Source organism: Brachyhypopomus gauderio, chromosome 9 (assembly GCF_052324685.1).
Source record: "Brachyhypopomus gauderio isolate BG-103 chromosome 9, BGAUD_0.2, whole genome shotgun sequence".
NCBI classification, from domain to species: domain Eukaryota; kingdom Metazoa; phylum Chordata; class Actinopteri; order Gymnotiformes; family Hypopomidae; genus Brachyhypopomus; species Brachyhypopomus gauderio.
Window position 1 is genome coordinate 21,067,563 of NC_135219.1, and position 26,081 is coordinate 21,093,643.

Genomic DNA, 26,081 nt, shown 5'->3' on the forward strand with positions numbered 1-26,081 from the left:
ACAATTTAAGAACAACGGCAAGTGGTATCAGCCGAGTTAGTGCTCTGGTAAGAACTCAAGAAACAGGTGGGTCTTCAGTCTACGCTTGAATAAATGCTAATTAATTGGTTGATTTCTCAAGAATATTAAAAGTGTTGAGTCTCAAGAAAGTGTCCATGACACACCAAAACTGCTGGTGCTCATGCTGAGGTAACTGCTGGTTCCCAGAAACTAAACAACCTTGTAAGAAATAGTGTTTCTGTAGGTTTCAGAACAGAATGATAATCTGTCTGGATGCTCCCTAGCCTGGAAACCGAAGTTGACAGATGGCACAAAAAGCATTATGGATCACATTCTTTGTTTGCAAATGATGGTTCTTGCTTTGAGAGCATTTCTGACAACAGAGAATGAGCTCTATCTGCATCTCTGTGGCACAGAGGGATCATAAGCAATGATTATGTACAAGACGATAAGCTTTGTTTATGATTGTGTACAGTTATTAAGCAACGACTTATGTTTTTTGGCAGACTAAATATTGGCAGATGAAATTAAATACAGCTAAATAGGGAATTTCTGGAAGATGGCAGCTTTCTGTAGCGAGAGCAAGACCCAACCTTTTGGCTGTTTGCATCATGGCTTCCTTGGTTCCAAACCAACAAGTGTATGGGGGCCAGAACAGCACAGATTCTGCTGGCCAGGAACCAGTCGTTTGTGGTGGAAAAGCGTTGAGTCGTTTCTTGGCATTGGCACAGGCTCCAGCACCAAGATGATGGGAAAATGGTAACAGTGAATCCATGAAGTCGGTCAGCAGCATTTCATAGATTTTAACATAGAGTTTTTAAATGAGGGCTAGTGGCCACTGAGGTTCTTGCATGTCAAACTTCCACTCCTCTCCAGATTGCTTCACTCCACTCCAGATTTTGCTACTCTGGCTTTTCTTGCTCATTCCTCAGCTTTGTCTGGGATTTTTTGATCTATGGTTTTCATCTCCCTTTTTCAAGAGATTGGAAAAATGGCACATAAAAAGATGAGATCAAGAAGGAATTTGAGTGTGCCGAATGCCTATAAATTAAATACATCAATATTTTTCCCTCAACAGTAGGCTAAGTTTCTATTGTAGCTGTATTGCCAAATACTTACCGCTAAAAAAGTTCTACTTCAGCGTGGAGTCATAAATACAGGCCCACTGTTGGGATGTGAGATGACTCCAACAACTACTACTACCAAAGGAGAACCTGTTAAAAAAATAAATATGGTCTGTCAGTAAAATTTATTCCAATCTTCCACAATATGCAGTACAATATGTAAATTTTGCAATATGCAACTTTGATTTACATTCTGGGGCAAATTAATGATCCTGTAGGGTGGAAACTACTGGGTTACTTCCATCCCATCTTCCCTTTCTCCACTGCTGGACCTGCTCCCCTGAGGATGTTTATTTGCACAGGGAGAAATGCAGTTGCCAGAGGAAGTAATTTTACAAGGTTTAACAAGTCTTCCAACAGGCTGTTGGCAAAGTTTAATAAATCAGGCTTGGCAGTGTTTGTCTTCACTGTTAGCAAAAAAAAAAAGACCTGGGACTTCCTTTAAGTTATTAGTTCACTTGTGATAATAATAGGGGAATAAGTTAGAATTGCAAAGGGGATTTAATCTGCATACACTGCTCAGTAGTCTGTGAGCAGGTGAGTATTGTATGTGGTCCTTTTGTCCGTCTGACACTATTACCTGCTTTCCAGACATACTGCTTCTAGTTAAGATTACCCTTATTTGTTTAAATTAGCTGTGCCATTTTGAAATGTCAGGCAATAATGAGAGCTTTAATGTGTAGTTTTTGTTTACATTTAGACTAATTTGAATCTAATTTCATGGTAATTTTGTGTTACACTGAAGTCTTCATATTGTTCATAAGTTAAAGTTTGATGTACCAGAGCTAAAGATGTTTGCAGATTGATCCATATGGGCGGTTTGTTAATTAGGGCGATTGGGCGACGCACCATGAGAGGATGAAAAGGAAGTTTTTATCTCTTACATTCTATCACGTATTTAACTAGCTATGTCTGTTCTGGACAGTTTCTCTTGCCTCTGTATGCCATTGTCCAATCAGCGTTGAGGTGCATTCCCTGTAGTACCGCCCCTTTTGGGGCGATTTGAGTCTGACTGAAAATCACCCTGACTGCTCTGGTAGACTCTCATGTTAAATGTTTTTTTTTTAAGTGTAGGCACTGCAATGCTTTAAGTCTCTCACTCGAGTGCCCATCTCTGTGTCAAGCGCTATGGTCAGTAATCATTTGTTTGTCAATAAACTCCTGCCTGACCTCGCCCGTGACAGGCTGGGCTGTTGTAGTATATATGCATTCATTTTTGTTGACGTATGAATTGTATTGAGTCTTATTTGCTTAATGTCCTGTTTATTCATAATGATCTCCTTACTGTTATGGCCGTCCCACTGTGATGCAACAGGATATGAGGTGAAGCAAAACTGGGAGAGGTAAAATAGAAAAGTTTTGTACTACAAACTTTTTTTTACCATGCTCATTTAACAACCTTAAACAACCTTTAACAAAAAAAAACCTCAGCTTTTTTGTACCATTTGTATCTGTAAACCAACAAAATAAACAATTTATAAACTGGTATTAAATGAGTGTTCATCTAACAAGTCAAGCATCAGAACAGTGATGCAGCAACAGTGATGTCTTATTTACGATTTGGATTATAAACATTTTTGACCTTGTAATTGTAATTTTTATACTTATATTATCTGTTTCAAGGTTTATTAAAATCTGTTAGTTGGGACCTGTTGAGGTTTTCTGAATGTGTTTAAATATAATTTGTTCAATTCTTTATGTAATATGTACAGTTATCCTACTTATTAATAGTTAACACTAAGAGCTAAAGTGGCCTGAATGAATGTGATGCATGTGATGCATCTCGTATGGTTAAAGGGGAACATGCCTGGTGCTGTGCTGGAGGATCTGAGTGGCAGGAACCCATGTGAGATGGACAGAGTGCCTCATAAATCATTCAGCTTGATAGTGAGGTCGAGCCTTAATGACAGCACAGGGACACAAGCCTCTGCCTGTCAGTTAATCAGCCTTGTGCCCAAATGGCCCTTGATCATGTTCACACAGTCGTTGAATCCGTCTGGGCCACCTCCTGTTCCCATGGAGGACAGTTCGAATTCTTGGAGGACTGCAAAGTCAGAGGTGATGGTGTCCAGTTGTTGAGATGATTTACAGTTTAATACATTTTGAATTCATTCCTTCCTTTTGACAGTAGAGCCAGGAGGCACATGGTGGTCTGTTTACAATCCTAGTCCCAAGAACCTGGTTCCTCTGCAGGACTGGTTGACCTGGGGATAAATGGTGTCAGTCACAACGAAACAGTGGCACCCTAGCTCAACCTGCAAAAGAAATTCATTCTTGCTCTTTGAGTCAACAGGAAGTCAACAGCTCACTTCCTTCATACGGAGCACCACTGAAACGTTGGGCTTCCACAGCAGAGCTTGAGGTGTGAACATGTGGCTCTTCTAGGAGATTGGTTTTGACACAAAAACACCACCCTCATCATTTCACAGTAATACATTATAATATCTCCCGCTTCCCAGGAGAGAGTGAGAGGGTGCACACACTCACACACTCCTTATGTTTTATTGTTCATACTGTATGGTGATAGAGTGAGGATGTCTGGTGTGCTGTACTAACAGAAAACTTAGGGAAGGCATTAACACCCATTCATGACATAAATGTGTAATAACGATGGTAAAATTGGATAAAGTATTCTCATGTGAAATTAAAATCAGTATCCACAGCTGAATAAAACAATCCGCTCAAAAGAGTAATATAATGGTGACTTCATGTAGCGTTGCTTAATTAGACACAAGCATTGGTATAGTAACTGAGCTTTTATCAGGCATCTCCAGGGAGTGGCCCCATGTTCTTCGAGTGTTCCACTCTGTCTCTCAATCCTTTGGGCCGAGGCTCCGTCTTCCTCCTCGGGTGATTAGGCTGATGATTTCAGCTCCAGAAGAGTCTCCATCCTCAGCCGGTAGCTGCTCGTAAGCCTTGCAGGAAGCAGAGAGCTGTCAGAGCCCTGTGCCCCCCCCCACACGTGCACGTACACACTCGTGCACTGAACATCATTCAAGAACAGTTGGTGTTTGAAAGTGGTTTTGAGGGCAATGGATGAGACCATCACAGAGGAAAGATGCCTCGGGCAAAAAACATGGAGTTTTTACTACATCAGTGTGTGCATATGTGTAACATGCTCAAAGCTGTACTCTCTTCTGGCTTAGTTAGCCAACTGTTTGCTTTCTTCTTCAGCAACTGATACATGACCTGGGGCACAGGTTGCACCGTTGATGAAGGTCCTGAATTCTAAACTTCTGGGGACTGTTGAGGTCTTGAACCCAGGAGTCATTCTCTTAGGAGTGTGTCACAGCTGCCCTGACGCCTGCATAGTTTTGTTCAGTCATTAATGTAAGGAGGGCTACAGGCACACACCATTGTCACACTTCAGCAGACACAGTTCTAAATGAGCTCACGAGGGCTTGGAGCTAGAGTAAACTGAGCTCCCTGGCCTTCTCTCATTCTTAGTAACCTTCTGTGTCTCCCTCAACGTTCCTGTCTTCCGGTCTTTCCTGTCTCTTGCTGTCTTTCGCTTTTGCGGTTTTCCGTATCCGTGGCTCTCCGGATCCCTCATGACGACGTTGTTCTTAGGTTGCTGGACAAAGATAAAGTAGATCAGTCCTCGAGAGAAGCTTTGAAGTAGAGCTCAGAGCAGTGGATTTTAAAAGGTCCATTTCCCATTGTGCACTAACAGACTCGAGAATGTAAAGGATGGCTGGATGCTTGGAAGGGGAAGGGTCCCCCATGTGTGACAGCGTTGTGTGTTCATTAGCGGAGTGAGCGTATCGAAGTCCCTGCTGGTTTATTACTTCCGTCCTTTCAACTATTTCCCTACAAGGTTGAGAAATACTCTTAACAAACTGTCCATGCAATGTAGTTCTCCTTACTTTGATTGCCCGATGGTTGGCAGAGTTTGTTTATTATTGTAAGAAACAGTTGCTTGTTTGATGTTTTCTTACCTCATACTCTTGACAGAGTTTTGTTTATCTGACAGAGAAGATCTCACAATATCATGCGATATCATGCAGAATTATGAAGATGACTTGTTTTTCAACTATTACGTCAAGCTTTATCCATCAGGGTAATTGCACAAATTAGCAAATGAAATTATTTCCAGCCCTGGTAGGGGATTGATTCTGTTTTGATCCGCCCCGTTTTGATTCATTCCTTCTGTTTACCAAAACAAGATGCCCCAATTAATTGTTGCTTGCATCACTGAAATATTATTTTTTAATCAAACTGCAAATACATCTTCAACTGCCATGAGTCTCTATCCTAATTCACATTTGGCTTTATCTCAAGAGGAATCCACTGACGTTAAATTAAAAGTCCCTCATTGGGAAGAGCTGTGAAGGGTGCTTCATCCTTGAGAGGAACAGTATCACATGCCTGGGAACGCAGGCACAACTTGACAGAAAGGAACAAACAATGACATGTGCCTCAACTCGCAGACATAAGTGTTCCCATGGATCACTAAGGTCTCAGATTTGCTGGAATAAGGGAGTTTGTAGGAAGAAATATGTGAAAACTAACGTGTTGTGAAGCCTAGAGAAAATGTGAGTTGCCTTCATTATTTTTAATGTTCGCTGAGTCCTTTAGGGGCGGGTTGTTTTTGAGTTGTTTCACATTCAGAATTTTTTACTGGTTATCAATACAGTATATAAAACATTCTTAGACTGTGCTGTCAAATATAATAATGTTCACATCAAGTTGCCCTAATGTTCAATTTTCCTGTCAGTGTTCTACAAAATTAGTACAGATGTTTCTGTCCAATATAATTGATATCGTTGACACTGTAATATCGATGTGAGATGTGAAACATTTAGTAGATGTTCTTGTCCAGAAGATCTTACAAAAGTGCTTTAGCTGTCTACACAAAGTGTCCTTACCCAGCACAAATAGGTGAGAGTTGAAAAATACCCATTACTGAGACTGCCAGCACCAAGTGTCTGTGCTAAAACCCGAATGAGAGCTACAGTACAATGTTACAAAATATAATTCAACTGAAGAGAAATCACTTAGTGAGATAAATATGTGTGAATAAAATGTAAGTGTCTGGTTAGGTTTAAGGTGCCCTTCAGAGAGACGGTGGAGACGGTGGGACTCCGTGGTTCAGATAGGCGAAGGAGATTTATTACACTAACTTGGTGACAGAAAAAAGAAGAGTCTTCATGCTTGTCTTTCCTGAATCTTTACAGATGGTGGGACAGGCCTGAAGAATGTGACGGGCTAGAGGTACAGATTAGGCTTTGACTGCCATCAAGCAGACGGAAGCGGCTTAATTTTTGTCCTTGAAGGCACCAGCATTTTAAACCTGATGAACCACGATGAATCCAATGATGTGGATGGAATGGCGGAGTGACGTGGGCAAATGATGGCATGTTCACCAGCACCATGTTCATGACGCTACAGCACACTGGATCCGTTTCAAGGGCCTGGTGGCATAGAAAGACCCAACAGGTGGGAGTTGCATTAGTCTAAGCTGGAAATAATGAGCGATAATGAGCAAATTATTGGTTAGCCTACCTGGACAGAAAATGGTGGAGTCTCAAAATGCTGAAGACGGGAAATCTGTATGATCCGAGGATGACCCCAAGTCACAAAGCACATTGATTTCTCTAGTGGATCACTAGATCAGTTTATCAGTGTGGGAACCAGCATCGTACCTGCCAATCCCAGCCCTTTATTTCACACCTTAGCCAACCTGAAACCACACCAGAAACCATTCATGAATCAATTTAATTTGCTTTGGTGCAAGTCAACGTGACAACAGGTGTACTGGAGAGTCCTGTAAAACAACCCCAAGACAACAGCAGGTTTTGCAAGTGTTGGCCACAGACAATTAAAGTCTCCTGTTAAATTTCTTGAATGATTCTTCTCTACTGGTGATCCTTCTCTACTTTACTAGTGTTCTTGCCACTGCTGGTAGTATAAAGTGTCACCTGCACAGATAGTTCAGCAGGATGGTGCATCCATACATGCCATCACAAGAAAGTGTGATGTGTCTCCCAGAACATTCTGAAGAGGAGAGAGGAGGTATCAGGGGTAACAAGAGTTGCAGATATGGTGAATGCACTCACAAAGGTGCATGGCTTCTGAACAAGGAAAACAAGAACTCAGGAAATGAAACAAGATCAAGTGGAATAGTAAGTGAACAGGAGGAAAGCAGATGAACTAGATGAAACAGGCAAAAGAGAAATTGACCAGCAACGACTGAGAACAAACACAGAGTTTCAGACAAGATGTTAAGGGAAGATGAATAAGGGATAGGTGTGAGAATGCAGAAGTGGAAATTAGGAAACCATGAAAACAAAACAAGAACAGGGCAGAGGGGGACACTAGCAGAGGGGATATCAGTAGCGAACCGTGACCATTAAACCTGGGCCCTAATTGCGCTGAATTATAACTGCCAGGCCCTCTGTAAACGAACAGCGGGCATCACAGTCCTGATAGGGGGAGACACAGGCTCACAGGCTTCCACTTAACCCCTCACCTTCCAACACAGATTGAATAGACATGGTTGAATAATTTATTTGCTTATATTTTTGTAATTGTTTAGATGTCGATTGTCAAACTGTAAGTAGTTAAAATATAATTGGATAAATTATATTATATGTCAGCTCCGGACCCCTCCCTGTGGGCGTGTGTCTACGTCGTCTGCGTCTTGCCGTCTGCGTCTGTGGCTCCTCGTGGATGTGGTTGTGTCTGCGTGTGTTCATTCGTCCCACCTGTGGCCCGTCTCGTAATCACTCGGGGCTCATGTAGTTTGTCTATTTAATGTGCGTTCGCGCAGTGTTGTGTGCTTGTCGTTGTCTTTAGTGTGCACGTCGTGTGTGTGTTACTGTCGTCCCGTATTAAATAAAGCAGTGACGTTGGCTGTAAAGCAGGATTCGTGTCTCATCCTTGCTCCTACCCGCCGCCGTTACAGAACGACAAGCCAACTCGAGACACCATGCCCGGCCACGAGTCCAAGACCAAAAAGGGCAAGAAGAAGACCAGCAAGCGGCGCCACCACTCATCGCCCTCGTCTTCACGGGGAAGCTCGCCCGTCCGGATCGGCATCCTTGCGTGGTGTGACCGGTCCGCCACCAGAGGGCGGCAATAGGGTGGAGGTGAACCAGCCCACGCCGGACAGCCCCACGCCTACTCAGGCGCAGCTGGAGGGGGACCCTGTATGTGCGTCCCTGCTGCGTCACGCTCGGGAGCACCTGAACCCCGAGGCGGCAGAGGGGCTCCGCCCCGCTGGGAGAGGAGGACTCCCCAGACGAGGAGGCGGAGCCGGACTACGGTGGAGGGGATCACTATCCGTCATTGGACGACGCCTCCACCGTGGACTACGGTGGGGAGGACTACCCCCCATCGGTGGAAGACGCCTCCACTGTGTACTACGGTGGGGAGGGCTACCCCCCGTCGTTAGACGCCGCCTCCACCGTGGGCTACGGTGGAGAGGACTACCCACCGTCCGAGGTCTCCCGGAGCGGAGACAACGAGGAGAGCCCTCCTTCCTCGGAACTGTCAGTCGAGATCACGAAGGGGAAGTGGACCCCCTCTTCCGATCGCTCCAGTGACAGCGACATGGACTGCACCCGGGGTGGCAGCCCGGAGCGACCCATGGACTGGAGCCAAGGAGAAGAGGGGGAGGACATGGAGACCGAGGTCGACCGTCCGCACAGCCCTTTCGGCGCGACTGCCAGTAGCTCTGCGTCCGAAGCGTCCTTCAGCCGCGCAGCACACGGCTCGCTCCTCTGGGCTCTCGTCTTGGCGCGTAGCTGGGCGCCTGTTTCATGTTTGTGTGTGCCTGTGTTCGTAAGTCTTCCCGTATGTGTGCCCAATCCGTTATTCCCTTTCGTGCCGCTGTGTGTTAGTGTGCCAGTCTGTGTGTTTGTGAATGTCCCGTTGAATGTGTCTAACGTGTTTTCTCCCGTCTTCCCAGGGAGGGTGTTTTAGGGGGTTCGTGGCGGTCCTGCCGTCGGGGGTGACGGCTCTCGGAGGCTCGTAGACCAGCGGCTCCGGACCTGCCCGTCGGTGTAGGTTCGGGGCATTCCAGCTGCGCCGGACGCTCCGGGAGTAGCGAGCCCCTGGTGGCGGGTTCTGTCACGGAACAGCTCCGGACCCCTCCCTGTGGGCGTGTGTCTACGTCGTCTGCGTCTTGCCGTCTGCGTCTGTGGCTCCTCGTGGGTGTGGTTGTGTCTGCGTGTGTTCATTCGTCCCACCTGTGGCCCGTCTCGTAATCACTCGGGGCTCATGTAGTTTGTCTATTTTATGTGCGTTCGCGCAGTGTCGTGTGCTTGTCGTTGTCTTTAGTGTGCACGTCGTGTGTGTGTTACTGTCGTCCCGTATTGAATAAAGCAGTGACGTTGGCTGTAAAGCAGGATCTGTGTCTCGTCTTTGCTCCTACCCGCCGCCGTTACATTATATATATTTATGTTTTAATATTTAATATTTTAGCCCTGACGGTTCCCCACTGATACATATATATATATATATATATATATATATATATATATATATATGTATGATATTATTATATGTATAATTATTATTATATATCGGGGTTATGTCTGTCCCGAGTTGCGATGTTTCGTGGTTAAGACACATCTCCCCTTTACTGTATAAAGTCTTGTTTCTGTCACGGTGACAGCTCCGGACCCTTCCTTGTGGGCGTGCTGTTATGTCGTCTGCGTGCAGTTATGTCCATGTTTGTAGTTCTGTGGGTGTGGGTCATTTGTGAGCGTGTTCGTAGTCTCACCTGTGCCTTGTCTCGTGATCACGAGGGAATGTGTTATTCACCTATTTAATGTGCGTTCGCGCAATGTCTCATGCTCGTCTTTGTCTAAAGTTCATGCCTGTGTGAGTGATCGTTTCTGTTTGCTTGCACTATCCGTGCTGGGCTTCACATTAAGTGTCAAATAAAGTGTATGTTTCACCGTGAACTACGTTCGTCGTGCCTCCTCCTTCGTTCATCACAGTTTTGACTTAAGTGGTTTTGCGTAAACGTCGTAAAGCGAACTTCGTGTTTGGTGTGCATGGCGGAAGAATACACGGTAACGCGGCATGGAACCGAGGTGTTTTTTTTTTATTATTTCTGTGTTAGGATAGGTGTTAGGATAGGATAAGTGCTTACAGTATGTTATTTACATACAGTATTTCCGACTTACGTATGTTCCGACTTACACTGAAAATTGGTTTACGACACGATGTAGGAACGGATCAACGTCGTAAGTCGACAACCCCCTGTATGGCACAACCATCTGTAGGGTTTACAGAGAATAGTCAGAAAATGAGAAAATATCCAGTTCCGTAGGTGCAAATGCTTTGTTGATGCCAGAGGTCAGAGGAGAATGGCCAGACTGGTTCGAGCTGATAGAACGGCAACAGTAACTCAAATAACCAGTCGTTACAACTGAGACATGTAGAAGAGCATCTCTGAACACACAACATGTCGACCCTTGAGGCGGATGGGCCACAGCAGCAGAAGACCCCACCGGGTGTTACTACTGTCAGCTAAGAACAGGAAACTGAGGCTACAATTCGCATAGGCTCACCAAAAACCTTTACTTCCATTGACACAACATTTTTATCATGGCTATCACATCAGTATACAAAATGTTCTATGTTCCATTTTAATGGGAACATATTCCTTGCCAGCCCCTAATGTGCCATTCTGTTTGTGTGTGTATGTGTGTGTAGGTGAGAGATAGAGAAAGAGAGAGAGAGAGAGTAATGCATGCCATATCAGTCAATATTACTGGCCTCACTCTCAGTCTAAATGAAGGAAGTTAATCAAATTTGAGCTGTAAATCCTTACTCTGTCCTGTGACTGACCTCTGATTGGCTGGGTGGAGCTTCCCTTGTGACTTGGAGCCTTTATTTTCAATGGAGAACCTGAAGCGGCCTGATGAATGTTTCATACAGTCCATTTTCCCACCTCACCTTTGACCAAAGCCTTTTCCACTCTGACAAGACAAGGTGCTAGAGCGAGTGGTTCAGCCTGATATCATGTTAGTCTCAAAGTGCTTTTTTTATCAAAGCACTTTTATCACACGTTAGCCTGTCCTTTATATGTCATTTAAAGGGAGGCAAAGAATGCAAATCCTGCCATGGCTTGAGTGAACATTTTGACCCCAGGCTCTTAATGAGCGCCTAATGCCATCTAGATCAATTATCTCAGGAAAGGCGTTCATTTGGATCTGAAGCATTTTGGACAGTTTAGTAAAACACAGCCAATGAAGTGGCCCTGTGAAACCTTAATCGTGGGCTTCATGCATGGTTCAGAAATGGGTCCTTTTATTACATAATCTCAGTGGTTTAGGCAGCCAGCCATCGGAGAAATGAAAGTTTAGTGCATGACTGCTTAAAGCACATGCGACAGCTTTACCTGGCAGTCAAGTGAAAAAGTTTTTCAAGGGCACAGCTGTTTCCAGAACAGTACTGAACTCTAGTGAACTTTGGGGTTGAAATCTGGTAAAGCCAGTTCCCCTTTACCAAATATGGAGAGAGGCGGAGAGGGAGAGGTGGAAGACTGCAAGATTCATTACAGAGAAGAAGGAGGAGGTAGGATGGGATTTGGTAGGATAACCTGGGAGAAAGTATGGCAGAGATTCAGGGTCTTTCTCCCAGTTATTTGTCACGTAGGGCTACGCCCCCTCTCGTAGCTGTCACTCTGGGTTCCCTCGTGTCTGTGTTCCTTGCCCGTTTGTCCCGCCCTGCTCGTTTAATTTGATATTCCCTATTGTTTGCCATGCCCCTGTTATCATTGTTCGCACCTGGTCCTTGTCTAGTCCTGTGTATATTAGTCCCTGTGTCTCCCATGTCCGTATCGGTCTTTTTGTTCCAACCTGTTCGTTGCCATTGCGTGAGTTCGCTCTTTTGTGTTTCCCGTCCTCCGTGTGTTTTGCTTGTTCTCCCCTGGTTTACCTGCCTTGTTGTTTTCCTTGTTCGTATCTATGCCCGTGTATATCTCGTGTATGGACTGCCCACCCGATATGACCTGCGCCCGGTATTACGACTCTGCTTTAGGAATTTCCTTTAATAAATCTCGCTCTCCTCAGCGTTTGTGTCCGCCTCCCTGTTCTGCCCCGCGCAGAACGTTACATTATTCCATAACTCTATTTTCAGAATGTGATATAATTACATAAATACCAAATGCACTAACGTTTAAGCAGTTTTATTTACCAAATGGTATATACTTGTCCTAAAAGAAGAGGCTGAATGACCATTGAACAATGAAGCCATTATGTTTGTGGTCAGTTGCTACATTTAGAGAACCGCACAGATCATCTCTACTGTCAAGCCACTTTTGTATTTACAGGTTGTTCGACAGACCAATCTGAGCTCCCAGCATCATTCCACACCCAGCCCAGCTTGTCTCCAGCTACACTCTAGGATACGTGGGATTCGTAGGATGTGGGTTTTTGTCTACAGGATATACAAGAAAAACAGAGACATCTTATTAGAGCCTAACAAATAGACCTATTGTTTGGGTTTAATTAGGCTGCACAGACAGATATTGGAAAGATGGGGCAGACAAAAACTCTAGCCTAATTCTGGATTCAACTGGTATTTTAATTAAACTCTTTCTGTTACCAAAATGCACTGGTCAAATGTGCCCAGATATAAATCTTATTTATTTAGTTTATAAGTTGGTTAATTTTCCAATGTGATTATCTGTAATATTGTGTAATTGCAGACGGGCAGCTAGCACGTAATGCTGTGGGCCTAACCCTAAATTTATTCCTCAACTGTTTTGTTGAAGTCAGAGATTCAGGCTGAATGACAGAATTATCATATGCCACTAATTTGCCCTGCAAAAACAGAAATCTACAAAGGATTAATGATGCTGCTGAACTTAGTCTTAAACATGACAGCTTATTATGGATCCTCACAGGCAAACCAACATTGTTTACTGCTGAAGCGGGTTGTAATTCTTCTAATGTTCCTGCGTGTCCTCAGAAAGAGGGCTGGGCCGCAATGTCTCTGTCTGTGGTGATATAATGGGGAGGATTGTGTGAAATAGTTTGTTAAAACCATATTGTAATGAACACATCACCTTGATTTTAACCCATTTTCACATGAAGTCTCTTTATAATTTTATAATTATATCTTTTCATTTAGTCTGCTGTTCAATCACTCGTGTTTCAGCAATTATCTTTGGCATCAACAAATCAAATTTCAGGATGAAACTACTCCTGAACTATCAAAGAAACATACAGAAAAGTGCTTAAAAAGCTGCATACGTTTTCATCAATCAGGGTTGATGAGGCGGTCCGTGCTATAGATGGCACCTCCGGTATCTCCGACATCCCCTTCTCTGCCACTGATCCGTATTATCCATGTTGATTTCATCAGTCTCTATTTATCTTCATTTTCTAATATCTGTTTAGCTGCGAGGAGGTCTATTAGCTAGCTAATGTAGTGTGGATTTCTCACGGAAGACGAATATTCACAATGCTGGATATTCACCAGCAGCAACGGAAGCCTGCAGCGTTTCAAAACACCGTAGCTGTTCGTCTTGGGCTAAATGTGTTTCATGGTCATGGTATTTCTGCTTCACTGAATGTTGTTTTCATTGCTTTGTGTTTGTACAGACAATTTTGCCTCTTAACACAGAGGTGGTATACAGCAGGAGCCCAGATTACGCAGAATAGGCCAGTTTGGCTTGAAAAGGAGAAGGATGTTTCTTTCAGTTTTTCTTTCAGATACTCTCAGCTGTATTCCACATACCAGATATGATTTTATGGACCACTTTGTTGAAAGTGATCCATAAAACAATTGATAACATTACATTGCAAAATGTGTTTCTCTAAGATTTTACAGTGATGTTATGTAAGACTCTCTTACAGACATTTTGTAGCTTCTCATTTAGACAGGGATTTTGGATGGAGTGCAGATGCTTAGAGCAATAGAGTGCATTAAAGAGTGCGTAAATGTTTAATAATAAAACCAATAATCATAAATACATTGGGCTCTGGGAGTCACCCTGCTAGGATCCAACTTAGAGATGGACCACAGCCTTCAGAGAACACTTACATCTTTTTTAGTTAGTTTAAAATGTAAAAAAAAAGGATTTTATTTAGCAAGAAATTCTTCACTTGGATAGAAAAGTAGTGGGGAAAATCGCTGCATAAAAAATACAGAATTACATGTATAATGTATAGACATACATGTTATTAATAATCCAACAGACATTTGGAAATAGCAAGCATGTACAAAGATGCGATCAAAAAATACCTGTCATAAGAGGATTATTCAACATGTCAGAAATCTATGCCATCTCAGTGAGATATCGACCTAGCTGTGTTTTATCAAGGGCAATGTGGAATCAACCGTAAGTTGTTTCAGACAGATTTCAGTCATGGCCATCTGGGAGAACACATCACAAGACTGGTCTGACACTTGTCTTGTATTAGTGTTGGAGAATCAAACAAATGTCTAAACCAGCAGGGTCATAGCTGAGAAGTCATGAACAGATCAGAGGATAAAGCCATTTATTCCATGCACTGGTGAGGGACTCCAGTTGTTATTACAAAGTGTGCTACACATACAAAATAATGACTTTTATCCTTTTTATTTTGTCTTATCAGTAGAGACTTGAGTAGAAAACAAAGTATTGCAAAGTTTTGCCTAGAGTTTAGTTATAAAGGTTTTTAACGTATTGCTTGTGCAGCAGAGATTAATATAAATCTCCAAATCAATGCCAAAACCCTCCCCACTGCCTCAGTCTTCCATCGGCTAGCAGTTGCCAAATGTCAAATTCTGTAATTATTTCCATTAATGAGAGTCAGGATTCAGTTGGAAATCGTCTTCAGGACAGGACAAAAGAGCTGCAGAGAGCTGAAAATGTTTCCCACCACTTTTTCCACAAAGTATTATGAGGTTAATCTGCAGAAAAAATAATGCTTGTGAAAACTTTTTTCATTATTTTGCTTTGTGATTTAACATCCCTCTTAAATCTGGGGAAATGTTTTTTTTTTTCCATTGATGCTAGTTATGCGTCCTTGTAGAACACATAAAGGAAGCGATATTGCCCCCACATTCCTCTCAATGATGGAAAGTGGTGATTATACGCCAGACGGCATTATTTGAGCAGATGAGTGGAAATATTGGGCTTAACTGCGCGTTAAGTGTTCAATCGATGTTTCGCACTTCAGATGGAGAAACCTAAACGAGAGCTTGAGCTTTGCAAACACAAGCGTTCCTTGATCTCCAGAGCTGTCTGCTTGTAGGCCAGCAGCAGTCTGACCTGATGTCTCTCCAGAGTTGTGTCAACAAGCACTGAAGAAGAAAAGCCCGTTGCGTTTCTTTCTGTGATGCTCCACTGCTGGCTATATCTCTGCGTGAAACCATTTGCATCACAACATGGTCTTGCGAAACCAGCCCTTCACATGTGCAATATAATAAAACACCAGAGGATACAGCACCAAGCCTTTGGACCAGGCCTGCCATTCAGACTCGACCCACTTACGATATAATAGCGAGACGTGGCTGAATTGAGAACTCGAAGGAGATAAGCGGGGCGTCGGGAGGACCTGCCGGCCCACCAGAGAGCCTTTCAAGCCTGGGCTGACTCTCCATTCCAACAGCAGTACTGCGGGACAAGAGGTGAGGGTGGGGGTGCCACGGTGCTGCCCCGATTCCCTCTCAGCACAGTGGTGGAGGTGAGAGGGGGGGTCAGCGTTAGCATGGCGTCACTATGGGAGTCCCCCAAACCACAGCACGGGCTGTAGGGGTCCTGGCTTCATTCAGATCAAACATTCTCCCACTCAGGACATCTGGCAACAGGTCGAAAACCCACAACGGAGGGATGCTGGATCTAACCACAAGACGGGTAATAGCAAGCAGCACGAAGGCCAGAAAAGGTTGGATAAGCATAATGATGGACATGTGTTTATGATCTCACTTATCTTCAGAACACAATGGGGAGCAAAGTATTGGAGAAGTAGATCCGGCCGGCTGGCACTGGTGAGCGAGTCGGTGGTACTACTTGTGCTGTGCCGTGATTCTTCATTCACCAAATCTGTCTCATAGCTTAAGGAAGTTTGTCAGAGATTTGAGTTTCTGGGATTAAAACATGAATGAGACTCTCCCGCAAGGAGATAATCTGAATCAGAATGTGTGCCTCATCCAAACTCTGTCTCCCACTGCACCCTTTTGTAAGTTTGTGTTTGGGTAATTCACCTCGCGTGGCACTGGTAGTGAACATGATGGAGGGGGAAGAGCACAATTCGGTGAATGAGTCATTTGAATTTATTGATTCAGCGAATGAGTCGTTTGAATTTATTTGTTCACTGAAAGTAAGCTGGCATTCATACAGCTCTAAACTTCTTGCTTTAAAAATGTTCTTCTTCCGGCTCAAGCAAGGTTTTCAAATAAGACAGTTATGACTCAGTGTCTATATAACCTACAGGACAATCTCCTCGTCAGTCAGAATGCTGCACCATAGTGTAATCTTCAGCAGCTTGTAGGACCCTGAAAGCATCTTCGGCCCTACGAGCTCCCAGGCTCCTCCACTCCCCGTTAAAGGAGGTGAGTTGGGGTCGGGTCCCGGTGCGCCCCGTGAACAACCACGTTCCGCACCGCACCCTGCGTTAGGCACGCGGTGCGGTGCACAGTGTCTGGAACACGTTCCCGCCCCTCTGCGTCCTGTCAGCGATCTGAACGCACAGGGCCCTGCATGGCTGAGCTCCAGATGTGATGTAATTACTGTTGCCGCAAGCAACCCAGCTGGGAGAAGCTTGCCACATCTGCGAGATCCAACAGGACCCGCGGCACACACAGAGCACTCTGGCCTGATGGGGGATTCGTTCCGCCGAGTCGGACCGCCTTCTTCGTCTTTGGCTCTTCTTCATAAGCACAGATTAAGTACAGTCTCTTAATTGATTTTGCCTGGGCTCCACCTGCTGGCCTTTTAAAAGAACGAGCACGAGCAGAGTAAAGATGAATTGTAAGAACTGAGCGGGTCGGTGGAGATAATCACGACATCACTGCCATTCATCTTGTGGCCATAGGCCTCCACTGCTTGCTCTGCCCGCTGCAATAATGTGTGCTTTCATTCACAGAGGAACTGAAGAGAGTCTTTCTGATTAGTCCCACAAGTCACTTGTGAAGGAAAAAAAGGAGAAATTGCACCTTGACACCCATCGGTGGCCCATTCAAGTCACAGACGTTTCAGTCAGATGTCTAATTCAGTACTCTCACCCTAACAGTAGTTGGGGACAAGAATCAGAGGCTGAATGAAATGAATAATGCATAGCTGACTACACTGACTGGTCCAGGGTCACTCCATGACAACGTGTCAGCTCCCAAGAGGTTCCACTGCGCTTACAGATGGCCCTTGGTTACCAGGTATAACTGGTCTGCAGACTTAACAATCTCAAAGACATGTTATTAAAGGGAAGTAAATCCATGTTAATGGATTAAATAAATGACTAAATAAAGAATGATCGTGACGGAACATATGTAAATGCTACATGACAGTGGCTGGGATTAACTGGTCTAGTTTTAGTGCAAGAGATTGAAAACAGCTTTGCTTATAATTGAACGTAAAGTATATGTCTTTGTCTTTTTACATTTTTTGAGCAGAGGTTGTCCAGCAGATTTGCTATTACATGAGCAGAGTTCCATACACCACAAAAATTTGCCATCCTCACACGTGCTCTGTTTAACGGTGTAAATTAACGCTCCAGCTCTTTTGACAAAACATGGATGAAGACCTTGAACGTGCTTTTGCGCGGAAGGTCATTAGAGGGTTTAGCGAGCGGCGGACACCTGCTTGAACGCAAGTGCTACGAACGCAAGCGCTACGAACGCAAGCGCTACGAACGCAAGTGCTACGAACGCAAGCGCTACGAACGCAAGTGCTACGAACGCAAGTGCTACGACTGCTGGAAGGGAGGCGTGGACAAGCGTCTGTGCCAATGCAGCGGACGGCGCCATGGCGACGCCAACCGCGCACAGGCGGGACGGGATGTTGGCGAAGGCGGAGGTTCTTAAACGCTTCATGAACATGGAGGCGAGGGGGATTATCATTTAGAGAGCTCTCCGCACTGATGCAATAATGGAAAACAGAGAGAAGAGGTGGGCAGACTTGTGATGTGAGTAGGGGGAGATACCCGAATCATATTTGCTATTTGGAAAAGAAAACACAGCACACTATATTTGACACATGGCTTGAAATGTCAGGAATTTTTTTTTTACTCTTTCTTTTGTCGTTGATTATCTTTGATGGACTATGACATGAGAACAACTGAGATTATGGAAATTTTAATGGAGTGTGGTGTTTCCAGTGAGCTCTTATAGTGCAGAGTTATGGGAGAATTGCAACTCTAGACTGCTGGAATAGAGGACTCAGTCAATGGAGAATAAACACTGATGGTACAGAAAGGGATTAAATACCACATCTATGATCAAGGAACAATATTTGGGTGTTCAGGTTTTTCAGTTACAGAAGAGTAAAACTTAACAAAAAAAAGGATTTGAATGAAATTTTAAACTACAGATCCAATTTGAAGGGCCAAAAAATAAAAAAAGGTTCAAATGTCAAACTGTATTCTGTCACCTGCTCCCAGAAATGAATTACCTGCAAGAAAAAAAGATGAGGCCCTTAGAAAACAATCAATTAGTGTCACATTATGGCAGTCTGAGTGTAATGAGCCCTGGGGCTAATGAAAAGAGAGCTAATTTACTGAATGATGGAATGAAAGGTGACCAGCCTCCCATATCTCAGCACTGGAACAGACCGAATGTGCCTCATAAGGCCAAGACTCCTTGTAACAATATATAGCTACAGACTGCAAATAGATTTTGGTGCTGTTCCTCAAGAACTTGATCACATGGGGTGTAGGTGACATAACCGATGTAAGCAAGCTATCCTCTACCCACAAAGCCCCTGACAGTCTCTGTTTTTGCACCCTGGCTTGTGAGACAATAGCTCTTCATTTTCAGGTGGCAGATGCTGACAGGCACCGGTGCCGTGCACATATCTAACAGCTAACTACCCGGGTTCCTAGCACTGGCCTTATATCTTTTCTGACAGGGCAGTCATTTTTTTTCTTTGTGGGATTGACGTGTATTTGGATCTATGCCACTCTGCCACACCGCTGCCTACGCTTTAGTTAATGGAGATTGTCACTTGTTTACGGTTTGATAAGACATCATCAAATTGCATTTTTGCGTACAAAGACGTGCAAAAAAAAGGCCGTTTCAGTAATGTGTATGAAACACTTGAAGACATCAACATCCTTTAACTAATTTTATATACTGACAAGTGAGAGGGAGTGAGAAAATGAGCAGAGGACAGGAGTGAGAAGAGAAAGAAAAGACACAGTGAGAGAGAGAGTGAGAGAGAGAGAGAGAGAGAAGCAGAGACAAGGGAAGGAGCACCAAAACAGGGAGAAGGTGGTAGCCTCTAAAAAATGCATATGTATATATATATATATATATGCATTTTATATATATATATGTCAGGAATGCCACCTGATCTTTCTTAATCAACCTCATCTGCCCCTCATTACCACGCCCCCTTCAGCCTTACTTAAGCACTTCACCAGCACATCTCAGTTGCGAAGTATTGCCGACTCATGCCGCGTACCAAGCCTTTCTATATCCTGTCTGCTCTCCTGTGTCCTGACCCTCGCTTACGTCCCCGACCTTGTCTCCTGCCTAATCCCTCTGTACCTCCTGACTTCTGCTCCCCCGGTATGACCCTGGACCGTCCTGACCACGCCAAGAAAACGCTGTTACTACTGATCCTAGTACTCGTGATTCACCTGCCTGTGTTTGTACCAGCGTCTCATTTAAATAAAAGCGGTGTTCTTCCGCATTTGGATCCCTCTCTGCCTGTTCAATACGTTACAGAAATACTTCGCCTTCAAATGGATCCAGCAGAAGTAACCATTGCGACTCTCACTGAAACAGTCCGCCAACTCACGGATATCATACGGAGTCAGGGAATTAACATCGCTGCCCTTCAGGAGGCTGTCCGCCTCGTCACGACCTCTGCTCCCACCTCCGTGAGTGTTCCTGCAGCAGAACCGGAACGCTACGATGGATCTCCTGATCGCTGTCGAAATTTCCTCATGCAATGCTCCATATACTTCACGTATCATCCAGCCCGGTTCCAGGCCGAGTTACACAGAGTCCACTTTATCCTGTCATTCCTCACGGGAGTAGCAGGCGCCTGGGGTACAGCGTTGTGGGAAAGCCAGGACCCTGCCCTCCAGTCGGAGAGTCAGTTCACCGCAGTGTTCCGGGCTGTTTTCGATCATCCCGCGGACGGACGTGATGTGGGAGATCGGCTCTACGAAATCAAACAAGAACAACGCAGTGCTTCCAATTATGCTAGGGAGTTTCGTACGCTAGCTGCAGGAAGCGGTTGGAGTGAATCTGCCTTGAAAACGGTTTTCCGCCGTGGTCTGCGAGACGACATCCAGGTTGAACTCGCCTGTCGTAGTGAAGCCCTCACTTTATCAGAGTTTATCCAAGCGTCGATTAACGTTGACAAGTTGTTGTTGACTTACCACTCCAGTAAGACTGACGCTCCTGTCGCTGCGTCTGGTGCACCACCTTCCAATGTATGTGCTCCGAGTCTTCGGATGTCAGACGAGTTCGTGCAGCTGGGCAGGTCCCCATTAACATGCCGATTGTTACTGAAGTATAGTCAAGTTAGCTTACCCGTACAAATATCTTGGGGCGGCATAAATACTAACCTGTCTGCGTTAGTTGATTCGGGTGCAGCGGGCGATTTCATAGACCAGGACCTCGCCTACCACCTACACCTTCCCACCGTACCTATAGAACCCCCCATTAGAGTGAATTCACTGAATGGACAGCCTATAGGAGAGGGCGTGATTACGCTACGTACCTGCCCCGTAGAGTTGCGGGTAGGTCTGTTCCATAGTGAGATGAGAGAGTTCTTCCTCATATCCACGCCCCGAGATCCCGTCATACTCGAGTTTCCGTGGCTATCAATGCACGACCCTGAAATCTCCTGGAAGAAGCGAGAACTCGTACGTTGGAATGAAAATTGTCTTAGTAAGTGCATGCACCTACCACTCAGGTCCTCCTCGGTGGAAAGCCCCGACACTCCTCTCTCTGACGTCATCCCCGAGCAGTATCGCGCATTCGCTGACGTCTTCGACAAGGACAGTGCCTGTCGTCTGCCTCCTCATCGTCCCTGTGATTGCGCAATCGACCTCCTGCCTGGAGCCCCCTTACCTCGTAAGACGAAACCTTACCCTCTATCACGCCCTGAAGATCAGGCGATGGAGTCCTACATCACCAAGGCTCTGCAGAAGGGGTTTATTCGACCATCCACCTCCCCGGTTGCTGCTGGTTTCTTTTTCATCGAGAAGAAGGATGGGGGATTACGACCTTGTATTGACTATCGTGCCTTAAACGCCGTAACGACGAAAAATGCTTACCCTCTCCCCTTTATCACAGCCTCCCAAGAGCGTCTGATGGGTGCGAATATGTTCACCAAGCTGGACTTACGCAGCGCTTACAACTTGATCCGTATTCGAGAGGGCGATGAGTGGAAGACAGCCTTTGTTACTGCCAGAGGGCACTACGAGTACTTAGTAATGCCGTATGGACTAACTAACAGCCCCGCAGTGTTCCAAGCGTTTATGGATGACATCTTCCGTGACCTGATCGATGACTTCGTGTTCGTTTATATAGACGATATCCTGATTTATTCCCCGTCTGCTTCAGAACATAGCCGACACGTCTCTGCAGTCTTGCAACGCCTTCGTGAGCATAATCTTTACGTGAAGGCGGAGAAATGTAAATTTCATCGCTCCTCTGTGACGTTTCTAGGATGTACGCTGTCCCCTGGCCAGATCTCCATGGATGCGCAGAAAGTAGAAGCTGTCTTAAACTGGCCGACCCCTCGTTCCACGAAAGAGCTGCAGCGATTCCTGGGATTCGCTAACTTCTGTCGCCGTTTCATCTAAGGATTTGGTGAGTTGGCTACCCCTCTCACTAATCTCTTAAAGGGAGGGAGGAATCGGAAATTCACCTGGACTGCTGAAGAGGAACAAGCGTTCTCACTCCTCAAAAAGGCGTTCACGTCAGCCCCCATTCTGCACCTTCCTGACCCCCAACTCCAGTTCATCGTGGAAGTCGACGCCTCCGAGGTCGGAGTGGGCGCTGTTCTCTCTCAAAGGCAGGGAAGCCCGCCGAAACTATACCCCTGCGCCTACTTCTCCAAAAAGCTGACCCCCGCGGAAATGAACTACGACGTGGGAGACCGGGAACTCCTGGCTATTAAACTCGCGCTCGAACAGTGGCGTCATTGGTTAGAGGGAGCGGAACACCCCTTCATTGTGTATACTGATCACAAGAACCTTGAATACCTGAAGTCAGCCAGACGTCTAAACCCGCGACAAGCAAGGTGGGCACTGTTTTTCTCCCGGTTTCGTTTCACTGTCTCTTACAGACCCGGGTCAAAGAACATCAAAGCCGATGCCCTGTCACGGATCCACGAAAAGGACGAAGCCACTCATGAACCTGGACGTATTCTGCCAGAGTCCTGTTTCCTCGCAGCTATTCGCTGGGCAGTACAAGAGGAATTAGACGAGGCTTTGCGCACTGAACCCAGTCCGGTGGAATGTCCGGAGGGGAAACAATACGTGCCCGTATCCCTTCGGGGACGCATCCTACAACTCGCACACGATACGGCGGGCACAGGCCACCCAGGTATTACACGCACACGACACCTGATCTCTCAGCGTTACTGGTGGCCGTCCTGGGAGGATGACATTCGTGATTATGTGCTGGCGTGTTCCGTTTGTGCTCAGACCCGTACTCCCCGTGCACTTCCAGCAGGAGAACTCCTTCCCTTACCTGTTCCTCACCGGCCATGGACGCACCTCGCGATTGACTTTGTGACAGATTTGCCCACATCGGGAGGTAATACTGTTGTTACGGTAATCGTAGATCGATTCTCTAAAATGTGCCGTCTCATTCCTTGCCCCAAATTACCCACTGCCATGGATACAGCTCTTAACCTCTTCCATTACGTATTCCGTATTTATGGTTTACCCGAGGATATCGTCTCAGATAGAGGGACACAGTTTACGTCTCGAGTCTGGAAGCAATTCTGCAAACTCCTTGGCATTACTGTTAGTCTGACTTCAGGCCACCACCACCAGTCTAACGGAGAGGTTGAGCGTTACAATCAGGAGTTAGGGAGGTTTCTCCGACAGTACTGCGTTTCTCAACACGACTGGCATAAATACCTCCCATGGGCAGAGTACGCCCGGAATTCCATTATACACACCGCGACCAAACTCACACCCTTTCAATGTGTATACGGTTACCAACCTGCGTTTTTCCCGTGGGACAAGACACCGGCTGATGTCCCCGCCCTGGACGAATGGTTTAAACACAGTGCCCGTACCTGGGAGCTAGCGCATGTACACTTGCGGCGTGCCCTACACACACGCCGGCTCAATGCAAACCGTCGTCGTCTCCCCGCGTTGATTTACCACCCGGGACAGAGAGTATGGCTGTCGACACAGAACCTGAACTTGAAGCAACGATGTAAAAAACTCAGTCCACGGTACATCAGTCCATTTAAAGTGCTCAGCAGAGTTAATGCCGTTACCTACAAGCTTCTTTTGCCGTCACATTACCGTATTAACCCTGTCTTCCACGTCTCTCTCCTGAAACCGGTTCACTACAGCCCATTCACCGTGCCCCCTGTGTATGATAAACCTCCGGACCCTCTGGAGATCGACGGTCGTCCAGCGTACATCGTCCGGGAGCTTTTGGAGTCCCGGTGCCGGCGAGGTGGTCTGCAATATTTAGTGGATTGGGAAGGATATGGCCCCGAGGAACGGGCCTGGATTCCAGCGAGGGATGTTCTCTGCCCCACGATGATCGCTGATTTCCACGCTACGCATCCTAACTTTCCTGCCCCCCGGCGCCGCGGTCGCCCCCCAGCACGTCGTAGAGCGTCAGGTGCCGCTCCTTTGAGGGGGGGTACTGTCAGGAATGCCACCTGATCTTTCTTAATCAACCTCACCTGCCCCTCATTACCACGCCCCCTTCAGCCTTACTTAAGCACTTCACCAGCACATCTCAGTTGCGAAGTATTGCTGACTCATGCCGCGTACCAAGCCTTTCTATATCCTGTCTGCTCTCCTGTGTCCTGACCCTCGCTTACGTCCCCGACCTTGTCTCCTGCCTAATCCCTCTGTACCTCCTGACTTCTGCTCCCCCGGTATGACCCTGGACCGTCCTGACCACGCCAAGAAAACGCTGTTACTACTGATCCTAGTACTCGTGATTCACCTGCCTGTGTTTGTACCAGCGTCTCATTTAAATAAAAGCGGTGTTCTTCCGCATTTGGATCCCTCTCTGCCTGTTCAATACGTTACAATATATATATATATATATATATATATATATATATATATATATATATATATATATATATATATATACTGTAATTTGTCCTGTTAGCTGGCTAGATAGAGGAGTTGGCCTGTGTTCACTGGAATAAGGGACAATATAATACAACACAATGTTAGTGAATAGAAATGTAATAATAATAACACAATGTTACAACAAAATGTTTTAGCACACAGTAGTATTGCAATGTAATAACAATTACATAATAAAGATAATAAAGCAAATGGGGGGGGGAGGGGGCATCCTTGCTTCATGACATTATTTCCATCATTTTTAAAACATCACACACGAACCACTCAAGTTTTACCTGATTATCTTTGCTCAGTTGTAATGACTTTACGGATGTCTAGTTAAAAGAGAATATGTTGAGATGTCTAGTAAATAATTGAATACTTTTCAATTGATATTATAACAGGTGCTGAGGGGTTGTGCAACATTTATCAGCTCTACCAACATCCATCATTCAGTACTGTCTAACTTCCTGCACTTCATTTTCATTTTCTGAAATGTCACATTTTTGCACATTTTTCCGATGTAGTTTGATGATTACAGTTCAGAATTACCTGCAACCCAAAATTAGACTTTCCGTCACAGTTTGATTTTCATCACCCAGTAGATTTTAGGCGAAACAGCATGTTAAAACCATCAAATTCACACACTTCACGCCTTGCAGTCAGATCCGAAGAAGTCTGGCAGCCCCGGCTAACACCGTGTACTGTGAGAAAAGTAGATAAAAGAGGTCCCACCAAAATTGCTGTCTAGAAGCAGATCTGAAATACAGCGTTTGGCCTGGCTTCCCCTTAATGGCAGCTGTTCACATTTTTTGTGAAAGTTGTGAAATGTTTACTGCACATCAGAGGGAAGATGACTGTACATTTACCTGTCAGCACTAATATTCACTTCAAAGCCATGTGTTATCAACATTTGAGATATAGCCTAGCAATGCCATAAAAAGAGAAGACTCTTTTTGTGATAGAGTTTTGCTCCTAAGAACATTCTTTCCTTTCATATCATGGCCAGCTAATGGCCTCAGTAATGAGAAACAGAGTCCAAATAAAGGAACCTGTGAAGTAAATGTATAGATTATAAAGATGCATCACAACAGAGGAAAGAGCATCTAAAAAGACCTCAAAAGAACTGCTAAAGTCTGTCAACACCTGATGTAAGACAGAACCTGCTCTTACAATAATATGCATTTGGAATAAAACCCTTACCCAGCCTTGATGTTGTCATTCATGGATACGTGCTTCTGACTTCATATCTCAATGCAGACACGAGCACTGCGTGAAACCACAGTGTAGACATGACCCTGGAATCAGTCAGCGCTCCGATATAACAAAGTAATTGAAGAGAGGTTAGAGGTTCTGACGCAGAGATGATCTCCCAGGCTTGGAGGTCCTTCAATTTCTGCTTCATCCCCTTTTCCCGCCGTCTTGCACCACGGCCTGCGTGGCTTGTTTATGAGCTGAAGGAAATATGAGCAGCGTGGCTGAATTATTTAGGCTCTACACATCATTCTTCATTCCCAGTGCACAAATGTGCAGGGAGGGAACCTGCCAAAGG